Source organism: Ursus americanus, chromosome 11 (assembly GCF_024610735.1).
Source record: "Ursus americanus isolate L20-20 chromosome 11, mUrsAme1.1.p, whole genome shotgun sequence".
Classification (NCBI taxonomy): Eukaryota; Metazoa; Chordata; class Mammalia; order Carnivora; family Ursidae; genus Ursus; species Ursus americanus.
The window spans coordinates 38,566,358-38,580,401 of NC_142137.1; the positions used below are offsets into that span (position 1 = coordinate 38,566,358).

The following is a 14,044-nucleotide window of genomic DNA, read 5'->3' on the forward strand; positions in this document are numbered from 1 at the left end:
GAATTTTGTATTTTTGGAGCTGAGATTTTATAATAGGATATACCTAGACTCATTTTTCTTTTGATTTTTTAGTACCTTCCAAACTGAGTTCACATGTCATATATCAGGATTGAGGAAAAATACACATCTTGGTGGCATTGAGGCCACATATTGGTGAACAGGGTAGAAGCCTAAACACATCAAAGTTCTACTCCTTCATTGAGGTGTATGAGGAACAGTCTGGGTCGACATAGGAGGCTTTCCCAGTGAACAGGTCCAGAGTTCCAGTTGAGTTTACATTTCAGCCTGCCTGAGCTTCTGGGTCCCAGGAGAAGACAGCAGGCCCCATGAGAAGGGAGTAGGCCTTTTAACAGAGGAGGCTGATGGTTGCCATTTCTTGTGATGACAAGGCAGAGGCTTGGAAATAGTTTTTTACCTAACAAACCATGTCTCTTACCTCCCCTTCTCTGACTCTGTCATTAGCATAGTAATCTCATAGCCTAGAGCATTGATGTCTACTAGAACTTTTTCTGATGGTGTAAATGTTCCATGGTATTTGTGGGTATTGAGCACTTGAAATGTGGGTAATGAATCATTTTAATTTTTTTAATTTAAATCTAAATTGTCATACGTGGCTATTGGTTATGGAATAGTACATGGCAACCGCAGAACCAAACTAGCATTTCGTGAGCGTGTATCATGTGCCTGGCCTAATCTAAGAACTTTACATGTTACTCACTCACTTAATCCCCATAAGAATCATAAGGAGTAGGCAGTATTCTTTTTCCCATTATAGAAATGAGAGAACTGGGGCAGAGAGGTTTTAGCATAGGGAGAAAAAGACAAAGTTGGGATTTAAACCTAGGCAATATATCCACATAGCTTAAACAACCATGTTGTCTCATCTTTAAATCCACGTTAATCTTGCTCTTCCTTTCTTGCTCACATTCATTCATTTGTGTATGTTATTACCATAGTGAGAAACTATGCATAAAATATATTAGCCATGCCTCTTGAGGCTTTATACACTCGCTTACCACTGCCTCTGAAATAGCATAGGCTCACTTAATGTGGGAATCACTGAATGGCTTCCTGACCATCATACCACATCCCCAAAGCAGTGTTTCTGAAACTTGAGTGTGCACAAGAAATACAGATGGTGGTTTCTGATACAGGAGGTCTAGGGTGGGGCCTGAGAATTGGGATTTCTAACAAGTCTCCAGGTGAAGCTGATACTACTTGCTGGTCTGGTGGCCACACTTGGAGACATACCGCCCTAACTTTAAACCAAGTTTTAAGTCTGCTGTCAGGCTAATTGACTTTAAAATAGAATCCTTAGGCTGGTGATGGGTAGTAAGGAGGGCACGTATTACATGGTGCACTGGGTGTTATACGCAACTAATGAATCATGGAACTTTACATCAAAAACTAGGGATGTACTGTATGCTGACTAACATAATATAATAAAAAATATTATTAAAAAAATTTTTAAAAATAAATAAAGTGAAAAAAATAAAAAAAATAAAAGAATCATTAATACTTCGCAGATTCTTCCAGTGAAAGACATAATCTTTCATTGTAATTTTTTTTCTTGTATGTTGCACAAATAGTATATGTATTCTTCTGTTGCCAAGGGGTGAAATACAATGAAAACTAAGGAAGGAAAAGAAGAAAGGAAGACAGAGTGAGGGAGGGGAACACAAAGACACAATGAGAAAGCAGCAAGAAAACTAAAGAAAAAAGTTGATATATAACTGAAAGGCTAGATTACATCAAACTCTCTAAGATTCATGCAGAGGTTGCCATCTGGTACCCACCAGGAAAAATCTGGTCACACACAAAGCTATTGTGATCAGAATAATACTTGAAAAAAAATCAAATTTCATTGTTTATGATTAGAGTATATCTTCATTTTCCACAGATCCCACCAATCCATTGGTTTTACAGGTATCGCTTTATACATTTACATCCTTTCCCTGCCAGCTAGACTTTCAAGTTTACTATTCCAGATTTAAGACAACATCACTCATCTATTGTTTTTTCCTTCCTCAAAGTTAGTTTTATTTTCACATTCGCTCTCTTGATATGGTGATGATGATGGCATTTGTCAGTTTCAGGCTTACATGAATTTTAGTCTCTGAATTTCAGTGAAAAGAGGATTGCTTTTTCCCAATAGGCCTAGCAAAGGTCCATGATTAAACCCGACTGGCCCTGATTTAGTCATGTGCTCACCACGCTAACCAGAGTGGCAGGAGTCGGGGTAAAGGAGTGGATCCTAGCGGGAGAGTGTGGGTGCTGGCTAGGGTGGTGTTACTCATGCACCAGGGCTAGGACTCCGGACAAAAGAAATGCACCAGGTATCCACAACACAGCAGATGAACCCAAGCCATGTTTTGAATTGTAACCTTGATAATGTTGTTCTTTTTACCTGAAATACAGTGACAAGGTACTTATCACTGTATAAGAGTATAAGAGATTTATTAGTAAATAAACTGCAATTCATGGTAAATCTCAAAAGCTTCATCCCTAAAAGCTGTTATAGCCCCTACTTGAAATTAATGTTCCTCAGCTTTTAAACTAGTAGGATATTCTATTAAAATCTCTCTCATGTGTACCAGATCTAAAAATAGCTTTATGTATTTGCTCTCTTTCTCCCATATTTCCAGGCTTATGTAAATAGGAACCGTTTTAATGCGTTACTGCATAATATAGATATGATAACTGAATTAAATGTTTGCATTCCTTTCTCATTTGTTTTTTGTAGGATGTTGATCTCTAGGATATAAATCTAGCACTTAAGATCAATCTTCTTGCTCCTTTTTACTTTGAATTATTATTTGGGGGCCATGATCACCTATCTTTTAGGATGATTTTTTAAAAATAGACATTGTGAATACATTCATATAAAGATGTTTAGAATAATCAACTGGAGAACAGAAAACAGTTTTAGATGTATTCCAGGTAATGGCGGGTAGAAACTGATACAGGTGATTGTACCTGGGATATAAAATCAGGACAACTCCCAAAACCATTCGATCTTGCTGCTTATTCAGTTAGTGCCAAGGGACGTGCACACCAGCACTTACCAGTGTCCTATCATGGCTTGATGTCTGTCCAGGCTTTACCACAGTTTGCTTAAGACCACCAATGCTGACAAAGACACACTAACAACTCTGCTAGTTATTATTTTCCATGATTTTTAGAATATCCTAAAGTTATGAACCAGGATTCCATGAGCTTCATCCTCCACAAGAAACTTTTATTTGAGTTATGTTTTAACATTAGGCCCTCCACCAGATTATAAATTGGTAGGAGCTATGTGAGAGAAGCAGTTTTTACCTAAAAGTTGGTTTATATTACTCAGTATTTCTTTGTATAAGAATTTGCATGATAAATCACTTTTAAGAAATTAATGAGGGTAGAAAAAATGGTCTAAATAAACTGGTATAGATTTCTTATTTGAAAAATAAAACTTTCCCATTGCAGTTGATAAAAAGTTCAAAACTGAATTTAAGGCATAAATAAATTACTAAATTACTCTGAGATTTATGTATAGAAATCTCCTTTATGATTTTTAAAATCTATTTCAGGGCCCTATTATATATATTTTTGAAATTTTCTTGAATTGTTTTCATCTTATTCTTCCTTAAGTAGACTGAGGAACATAGAAGAAGAGCATTTGGGAGAAGCAAGGTATTTCCGTTCTTTTCCCTTCTTCTTGGAAAATACAAGTTGAGGCCCCAAGTAAAGTTTATTAAGATACACATTTTATAGCCAAAACAAGTGGCTTAATTTTAAGATCTGACTTTCAGAAGATGATACCATTTCAAAAGTTAAGATCCCATTAATTTCCTTTTTTTCCCACACTGAAAAACAGAATCTGGGAGAAAATCAGCCAAAATTTTCTACTTAATATCACAAGGAAAATTCATTGAAATTAGAAGTAGGAACTTCAGAAGGAAAATGGCAACACTGAAATTCTTTAAACTGAAACTAGTTATAATAGAATATTACAACGATGAAACACAGTAAAGCATCATGTTACTGTTAGACATCAATCTTCACCCTCAGTCTTTCTTTTGCATAATCAAAATCGTTGCTATGGTTTCAAATAAAATATCTTTATTTTGGTACCAGGAATAATGTGAAATACACAATATGTATGTTGCAACGCTAATGACAGTTCTCTGAATGACTGAAAAGCATGAATTCACAATACACATCATATTTATTCATCATTTGAAAAGTTGTTGACAATTCTCTTGGTGTGAGACAATTTGCTATCCATTATCAGATGCAGGTAAAAACATTAAGAAGACATGATCTATGCAGTGGGTTTATGAGCTCAGTTATTGAGATGTTGCCTTCCTTTCCAAGAATAATCTGAACAGTGTGCTGCCTTTTCAATCCACCAGTTCCTCCCTAGACCGGATTAATGGAAAGAACTTTTGAGAGTGACTGCCATCTTTTTCATTGATTAATAGTCGTGATCTAGGGCCAGGACACTCTCTGGACCTTAATTAACGAGCCTCTAAAATGAGGCATTTGAATCATCTGACTATTAGATTCCTATCCAGCTCTCAAGAAATGTGTTTATTTCTGTATTATATTTGTATTACCCCAATAATGCACATTCATTGTAGAAAACATTTTATATTACAGAAACAAAACAAAACAAACAAACAAACCTAACACTAAAAAAGGGAGTGGTATCTATAGTTTCTTCTGCAATATAACGTGTTTTGATTTTATCATTATTCTTCTAGCGTGGCTCCAACCATCAGGCATTCCTGTAATGAATTTGTTTCTGCAGAGACATCTCAAGTCATTAAAAATATTCATAATACTATGGAGACAAGATTATAGCAGTTCAAATGGAGCTCCTCAGCTTTTACAATCTTTTCTACAGAGAATAGTGATTCATCAGGTAGGACGAAACTCGTAGTGACCGCTGCTGTGTGAGATTGCTGCCAGTGTTGCCCTGAGTTGACCAAGCAAGGGGTCCTTGGAAATTAAGCCACTAGGGAAACTACCACCAGCATTTATCATTCAAAGATATGAGGAGGCATATACCCTTATTAAGTCAGAAATGGGAAAAAAAATCAAGACGTATGACCTTAGTTTCCCGGGAATAGTGAAGATGGCCTGTGCTTGTTTCAGTGGGCTTTATAAAGAAAAGACGGTATTTTTTTTTTATTGCTCTGAACTGTTAGCTTAAAATGTTTAGACTGTTAGCTTAAAATGTTTAGAGTGTTAGCTTAAAATGTTTCAGCCAGTCTAGCTCAAGAAAAACAATTTTCATAAGTTTATTTTATAGTGGATATGAATTTTATATAGTTATAAAAAATTCAAATATGGAAAAATTATTAACTGATGGGAAGTTCAACTTAGCTGCTTTCCCCTTCTGTGGAGGAAGGGTTACTTTTGCCATTAATAGTAATTTTGTTGTTTGTGGTTTAAAATTGAAACAATTTTGGGTTAATGTGGTCAGTTTGTGTTTTTCCCGATGTGGTCAGTTTGTGTTTTTCCCGTTCTTTCTTGCCTGTTCTTCCCCTCCCCTTTCTCTGGGAGCTTCTGGGTTCAGGAGAGTTTTCTAAACAGAGTAGGTGTGGAAACTGGGTTTGTAGTTGATTCTTGGTTATCTCATTTCACTGCTGGCTTGTGCTGAAATGTGACTTGTCAGATTGAGACTGTTTCCCATGACCTCCAGTTCTCAGTTTCCTATGTTCTCTCAGTGTCTCTTCAGAACATTTTGGTCTTTCAACAAGTTTGCAACTTTCCTGACTACTCAAAATTCTTAGCTCTTCTTGCTACAGTATGCTGGCTTGTACAAGACACAGGCTACGTTCAGGCCCTATCTGTGCACTATGCTCAGACAATGGTTTCCTAACACACAGGGCTATGTTAGCTGCAAGTTCTCTGTAAAAATTGCAGTATCTTACACAGCATCCTGGACAATTCTTCTGCTCTGCAATTACCCCAAAACTTAGTGAGGTATGTACTGGAGTTTCACTGGTCCTGCCTCACCTCCATTTTGGGGTTCTAGGTAGGAGGGACCCTGGGACCCATCACCAGAAATCACCTGCATCCTGTAAACAGCACATTTATTCTTTTTTCCTACCCTCTGGTGAAATTCTTATTACCTTGTGATGAGAAAACATCTCTTAGATAATCATGAATTCCTTTTCACTCTATGTTTTGGATGTGATTATCATATTTTAAGTCTTACAGGACTCAGAGATAAAGGAAAAACAAAACATTTTTTCTCTCAAGTTATTTTCTTATAATTGAAAAACATGGTATTCAAGAATATTTGTTTCTTCTACTAACCACTTTCCCAAGTCCTTTTTTATTTATTTTTTTTAAGATTTTAGTTATTTGAGAGAGTGAGCAAGCATGAACTGGGGGAGGGGAAAGGGAAGCAGACTGCCTGCTGAGCAGAGCACCTGAGGACAGTGAGGGCTTGATCCCAGGACCCTGAGATCATGACCTGAGCTGAAGTCAGATGCTTAACCAGCTGAGCCACCAGGCGCCCCCAAGTCCTTAAAAAGTGGAAAAGCTCAGAGGGTGATTTTTGTTCTCATTTTATCAGCCCTTCCTGAATATAGTGTATTTACTAACAAAGGATCAGAGAATAGAGAAATTAACTGAAAAAAACACACAGTTGGAAATCAAAATGTTATGCAGTTATATTAACATATTCTATAAATGTTTGAAACAATTTTTGATTTAATTTCATAAAGAATTTAGATTTTATGATTCTTATTTTCAAGAACAGAAACCCAATTTATTATGTTGTGCCTGAAGGAAAAAAGAAAAATAATTAGGTCATAAATTTGAGGATGCCTTTATTTTAATTATAGCAAACCTTATTTATAGAGTGTTCATTTTTTCCCCAATTACTATTTTTGCATTTTATGCACATTATCACAATCAGACGAAGTAGATAAATATGTTCTCTTCCATTTTATCAATGAAAAAATTGGGGAAAAAGAGATGATTCGCCACGGTGAATCAACAGATAAATGGGAAAAACGAAGATCCAAATCCAAGTCTCTTGACTCCAAAATCCCTGCACTTAATTGTGCTGTATTCTGAGAAAATAACTCAACCTACTTAATTTTATCTCATTATACACTTTCCATGAGTCTTACATCTTTAAAGTCTTCATAGTACTGGTCAAATTCCTAAGCGTAGAAGTAAATAGAAATATATGTCCAAGGGGTTTCAGAATGTAGTGTTTCTAAGTTTAAAAATGTATCAACAACCACTCATTATTAAAATAAATTCTTCAGGGTCGCCCAGGTGGCTCAGCTGGTTAAGCGTCTGCCTTGACTCAGGTCATGATTTCAGGCTCGTGGGATTGAGCCTCATGTAGGGCTCCCTGCTCGCTCTCTCTCTCTCTTCCTCTCCCTCCCTCTCAAGTAAATAAATAAAATCTTTAAAAAAAATTCTTCAGTTAAATATCTCACATCTACCTAGGTGAATCTCACAAAGAGAGTATTGAACAAAAATACAAATCAAAAGAATGCATTAGGATTCCACTTCAAAAATGTCAAAGCTGACAAAACTAAGCATGTTATTTAGGAATTCATATGTGAAAAGTAGTGAAGAAATCAAGGGAATGAGTAATAATAATTTTCAGGAATGTGCTCTGGGAAAAAAAAAATGTGATCGGGGAAGAAGCGAGAAGGATTCAAAGGTCTTGTCCTCCCTGATAATACTTGTATTTTCACTGATTTCAGTACATCTGTCCTGTACCTTTCCACCTTCTTCACTATGTCCGAGTGCCGAAGGAGCACAGGATGCAAATGCTGGAAGATTTTAGAAAACATCCCCTGAAGCTTTTGTAGTGCACTGTGCATTCACTCAGGATATCCTGAAGAGTGTGACACTTGGATCCATCATGATGAGTGTGCAGGTCACCCTCACTAACCTGACAACAGTGAGCAGTAGTGGATGGATGCAATTTCACTTCCGACCTGCAGCGGTTAAGGGTCATTTCCGGAGAACAAGCTCCACTGTACATGAACAAGTTGCAAATATGGAAGTGGAAGCACAAAAAAAAAAAAAAAAAAACCCGACACCGAACCTATTTCTGCCTAGAACAGAAGAGATAAATACACTGAAAAGCTCAGAAGAAAGGTTTACTTTTCCAATAAGATTCTGAAAAGAACCAACCCTGAGAATTGATGATATAACCTTATATATTTTGAGATGTAATTAGGTAATGTCTGGGGGAAAAAAAAAACCACTGAGCTCCTCAAAGAAAGATGCTCTCAAAGTGACTTTTTTATGAACTCTGGTTATTTTGAAACATCTTCGGGTGATGCATGTTTGCCGTTGAAGTTTGTTCCTTTTCCCTCTAAGCAGTTCTTTTAATCCTTCAGTTTAATTGGCCATTACTTGCCCTAGTAAAGCTATCAGTAAAAAAAATATTTTGAAGTCATGGAATACTTAAAATTTCAGTTGTGTTTCTTTTTTCATATAAAGGGCTGTGAATATGTACATGTCTGAAAAATCCACCTCCCACCCCAGAAGGAAAGCATATGGCCCCATAACACCTACCCTGGACGTAGCTTTCTCTTTCTCCTCTCTAGTTTTTATTGCAGCTCCCCTATATACTAATTAAGTTTATAATATTTGATATAGACTACAATTATTCTTTTTAAATTTCTGACTTCTGAATAAGTGTCCTTCCTGTTTATGTGTGAGGAAGGGGCTTCCTTTGTTTATTCATGTAAGTTTTAGAGAACCTCTGTGAGGAACCTATTTTCTGCAAGAAATTATAAGATGTAGCATTAGAGAAATTGCATTTTTATAATGTTTTCCATTTTAAATAAGGTTTATTGAGATGTAAGTCATATACCATAAAATTCATTTTTTAAAAAAAAATTCATTGAACTCTGGTTTTTAATACGTTCACAGAGCTAGGCATCCATCACCACAATCTAAGTTCAAAACACTTTCGTCACACTGGAAAGAAACCTCCTATCCATTAGCACTCATTCCTCATTTCTCCTTCCCTAGCCCCCAGCAGCCACTGATCTACATTTCTGTCCCTCTAGGTTTGTCTATTCTGGACATTTCTTATAAAGGTAAACATCTAACATCTATTTTGGGGGGCTGACTTCTATCATTTAGCACAATGTTCATACATGTTCTAGCACGCCTCAGTTCTTTACTCTTTTCTATTGTAGAATAATATTCCATTGTACGAATGTGCCACATTCTGTTTATCCATTCATCAGTGGATGGACATTTTGGTTCCACTTTTTGACCATTATGAATAATGCTGGCTCTAAATATTCACATACAAAATTTTGTATGGTTATGTTTTCATTTCTTTTGGTTCTATAACCAGGATGGAATTGCTGTGGTTACTTTATGTTTAAAGATTTGAGGAACTGCTAAGCTTTTTTCCACAGTGTGTGCCCCATCTTACATTTCCACCAGCACCACTGAGATGGAGGGGTGCTGTTTTCCTCATCCTCACCAGTGCTTGTATCATTATTTTGATTATAGCTGTGCTAGTGGGTAGGAAATAGTATCTCCTTTTGGATTTTGTTTCTTTGACTATAGATGTTGGGCATCCTTTCATGTTCGTATAGGCCATTTTTCTGTCATCTTTGGGGAAGTGTCAATTTAGATCCTTTGCCCTTTAAAAAAAATGGGTTAGTGGTGTTTTTATTGAGTTGTAAAGGTTCTTATATATTCTGGATAGAAGTCCTTTCTCAGATACTCAGTTTGCACATATTTTCTTCCATTCTTGGAAGACATTTTCTTGGTGGTATCATTTGCAGTACAAAAGTTTTATCTATTTTTATTTTCATTTGTGCATTTGGTGTTATACCTAAGAAGCCATTGTCTTAACCCAAGGTCACAAAGATTTCCTCTTATGTTTTCTTCTAAGAGATTATAGTGTTAGGTCTATGATCCATTTTGAGTTAATTTTTCTTGTGTGTATGCTGTAGGATAGGGGTTCAACCTCATTCTCTTTCATGTGGATATCCAGTTGTCCTAAAACAAACTGGTTGAAAAGACTATTCATTCCCCATTGAGTTTTCTTGGCACCCTTGTCAAAAACAAATTTGCCATAAATGAAGAGGTTTATTTCTAGACTCTTGATTCTATTCCATTGATCCGTGTGTCTGTTCTTATGCCAGTGCCACACAATCTTGATTACTGTAGCTTTGTAGTAATTTTGGAAATCAGGATATGTGAGTATTCCAGTTTTGTGCTTTTTCAATATTGTTTTGACTATTCTGGGTTGCTTGCAGAAAAATATCCTTTTTTTCAGTTACCATTATATTTCTACTTGGGAGAGTCCATGGCTTAAAACAAAAACAAAAACAAAAAACAAATCAAACACAACACTAGAAAACATATTTTAAAAAAGTCTCCTTCAAAAGCTCAGACATGCCTGGTTTGCTGGAGACCACTAACGAATGGTATGTCATTCCGTATGTCTTATTGTACAAACTTCTCTGTAGTTTGCTGTATGAGTTAACAATTTACTCCAGAGCCTATGCCACATCCTAATAATCTATTTAAGCAGTCATATAGAATTCCATTGTAATGATAAATTGCAGTTCATTTAATCAGTTCCTTAATGATCGATATTTACGTTAATTATGGGGTTTTTTGCTATTACAATCAATGTTGTAATGAACATGTTTTGGGCATGCATCTATATATTTGTATAAACAGATAAATAGTAAGCTCATTTCCTGGAAATTGAATCCCCAGGTCAAATATATGGGCATTTTATATTTGTAAACATACAGGCAAATTACGTTCATGCAAGCTTTTGAGGATTTTAAATATGTTTCTAAGTGTCATTTGTAATTATTTTCCTGTGAAATCTCTATTCTTGCTCTCCATATTTCTATTGCATTCATGACATTATTGAGTTAAAACCATTTTTTATATATTATTGAAATTAATACTTTGTCAGGTGTTTCTTTTGCTTGGGAAAAGTAATAATTACTAATTTACTCCTCACCCAAATCTCTCATGTAAGTATTACCCCCCATTCTGTTAAAAATGAGGAGCCTGAGTATAAACCTATATATGCGGCTATAAATGAAGGAAATCTACTCAGAATCTAACACTTTGGTAGAACGCTGAATTCCATAGTAATATGTATGTTGACTTTTATTTTCAAAGCACTGTTATCAGATATCTTTAACTTCTGAATTTGAAACACAATATCATGTTATGAAACAAATTCATTTTTATGAGACAAAAATTAAAGATGATGTGTATATCAGAACATTTTTCTGGAAAACAATTTGTTTATGGAATAAACAGAATACTCTGGTTGGTAAGGTAATTAAAAAAGACAAATGTATATTGAGAACCAATCTGTTAGAAAATGAAGAATAAAATCTATCACATAATTGGCATAAATTTTCTAATGGAATTTTCATATCATCCCTAACAGAAAGTTGATTACTCCTGTACATTTGGCCAGCATTGCTGGCAGGTGGGAAGCAGGAAACTTGATTGATTGTCACTAGCCAAAAGTTGCAAAAATTCATGTATATTCTTTCAGCATTAACATGAATCAATTTTACCTGATTTTTAATTTTTGAGGTATAATTATACATATAATTGAAGACAAATCAGAGGTATACAACTGAACAATTTTTACATGTGTATATACTCAAATAACAGTTTCCCATATCAAGATGCCCAACTTCAGATCCCTTCTTTAGCCTCCCATGTATATTACTAATGGACATTTGGATTGTTTCCCATTAGGGGTTATGTTCTTGGGGCATATGCATTAATTTCTGATTATTATCTCTGTAGTAATGTAATTGCTGGGTCATAGGGGATAAATATGTTCAGCTTTAGTAGATAATACCAAAGAATTTCCCAAAGTACACTCCCAGTAGCAATGTATGAAATTTTCACTTACACTGCACTCTTGCTAACATTTGATATTGTCTACCCTTTTCATAAATTTAGTGATTTGAAATGTTGTGTCACATTATCACACTGTAATTTAATTTTTATTTCTCTAATGACTTATGATGTATGAACTTCTTAATGATTATTGGCCATCTAGATATTATCTTTCATAAAGTCTTCAAGATTTGCTAGCTTTTTTTAAAGATATTATTTATTTATTTATTTGAGAGAGAGAGAGCACAAACAGGGGAAGCGTCAGGGAGAGGGAGAAGCAGGCTCCCCGCTGAGCAGCGAGCCCGATGTGGGACTCGATCCTAGGACCCTGGGATCATGACCTGAGTGGAAGGCAGATGCTTAACTGACTAACTCAGGTGTCCCAAGATTTGCTAACTTTTAAAAATGTAGTTGATTGCCTGTATATTGATCTGTAAGACATCTTAAATACATTTGTATATACGAGATATGAGTTTTTTAATTTATGTATATTTTTTCTATAGTTTGTCATTTTATGTAATATCTCTTAAGAGGACAAAGAGAACCGTGGGATTACATTGTTTGGTTTTAATACCAAATTCTAGAACCCACTTGAAAATCACGTTCTTAACTGAAAAGATTATCTGACAGATAATAATAATAATAATAATAATAATAATAATATCTGTCAGATAATGATATACAAAAACAAATATTCTGTTATAAATTTACATAAAATTAATATTCCAAATTATTTGTGACAGTATTTTTGTCATAAAGTATTAATTGGGAGAGATTTACAGAAATGTGACTTTTAATCAGAACTATAAATAATTGATGCACAGTACCTTGGCACATGGCATGCAAGAGATTATTTCAGACATCAAAAATAAAAGGTGCAAAACTGCAGGGTAAGTTTTGAGTGCTGACATTTCAAAATTGCTGATTATTCTAGATTAGAAGCTATTTGAATTTAAGGCACTAGTATGTGAGATATTTTTGATAATATGGTATATATATATACATATATATGAATATATATATTGGAATATACTATATATATGTTGTCTTGGCTATTCTAAGATCTAGCAGGGTGTGCAGAAAATTGCTTAAGATTAAATGAGTGTCAGAATGAGCAGATCGATGAAGGAAGAGCTTGGAATTTATAATTGGAGAAATCAGGAAATAGCAATAATGAGAGTCATATTATAAATGATGAAAGTATATACATATAATATATGCTGTCTCTTTTGCTATATTGTGTCAGGGGCAATTTTGATATGATTTAATAATTGCATGATATGGAGATAAATGGAAAAGCAATTTGAAGGAAAATAAGCAATTTATGCTATTGGCCTCTGAATTGGGAGAAATGGTGATATGATGACATGAGATGATAGAGAAGCAGATAATTGACACATATGATAGAGAAGCAGATAATTGACACATAGTGCGTGGACAATTACTAAAGCTGATATTTTTAAGTCTACAAGGCAATAGGCATAAATGAAAAGATATAAAGATAATAAATGAACTCACTTCATCTTTCCCTATGTGCCTTTGGTTTTAAATTGCACTTAAGGTCCGTATGAACAATGAGCAGCCCAGAAATGCAAATATTAGGACAGTGGAAGGAAGAAAAAATGCCTAAACCTTACATCAAATATGATGAGTAAGTGGAGCAAATTTTGCTTCAAAAATTCAAAATTTTGCTTTTGAATAAAGGCTATTTTTGACAAGATGTACATCGTGAACTAGAGGTGCTTTCTATTTGGGAGACATATTTGATTTTAGAAATTTAGAAGGGGCGCCTGGGTAGTGCAGTCAGTTGAGTATCCGACTCTTGGTTTTGGCTCAGGTCATGATCTCAGGGTCGTGGGATCGGGCCCGTGTCAGGCTCCATACTCAGTGCAGTGTCTGCTTGAGACTTTCCCTCTCCCTCTGCCCCTTCCTCCCACTTGTGCATGCTCTCTCTCTCTTTCTCATAAGTAAATCTTAAAAAAAAAAGAAAAAGAAAAAGAAAAAAATTCAGATGGAGTAGGATAGGGACCAGAGAAGAGGAAGTAGATCACTGGATACTGAATGGATGACTACGTTATAAAGGAGAACAATAAGGAGAATTGACTTCATGTTTCTTTCTAATTCATGCAGCTTTTTACCAATGCTCCTCCTC

At 35.2% G+C, this 14,044-nt stretch overlaps 1 protein-coding gene across 2 annotated transcripts in view; it reads left to right on the plus strand.

Moving 5' to 3' along the window:
• Positions 1 to 14,044, plus strand: part of NKAIN2 (sodium/potassium transporting ATPase interacting 2) — a 935,859-nt gene that overhangs the window by 310,436 nt on the left and 611,379 nt on the right. The gene's annotated exons all lie outside the window — the stretch shown is intronic.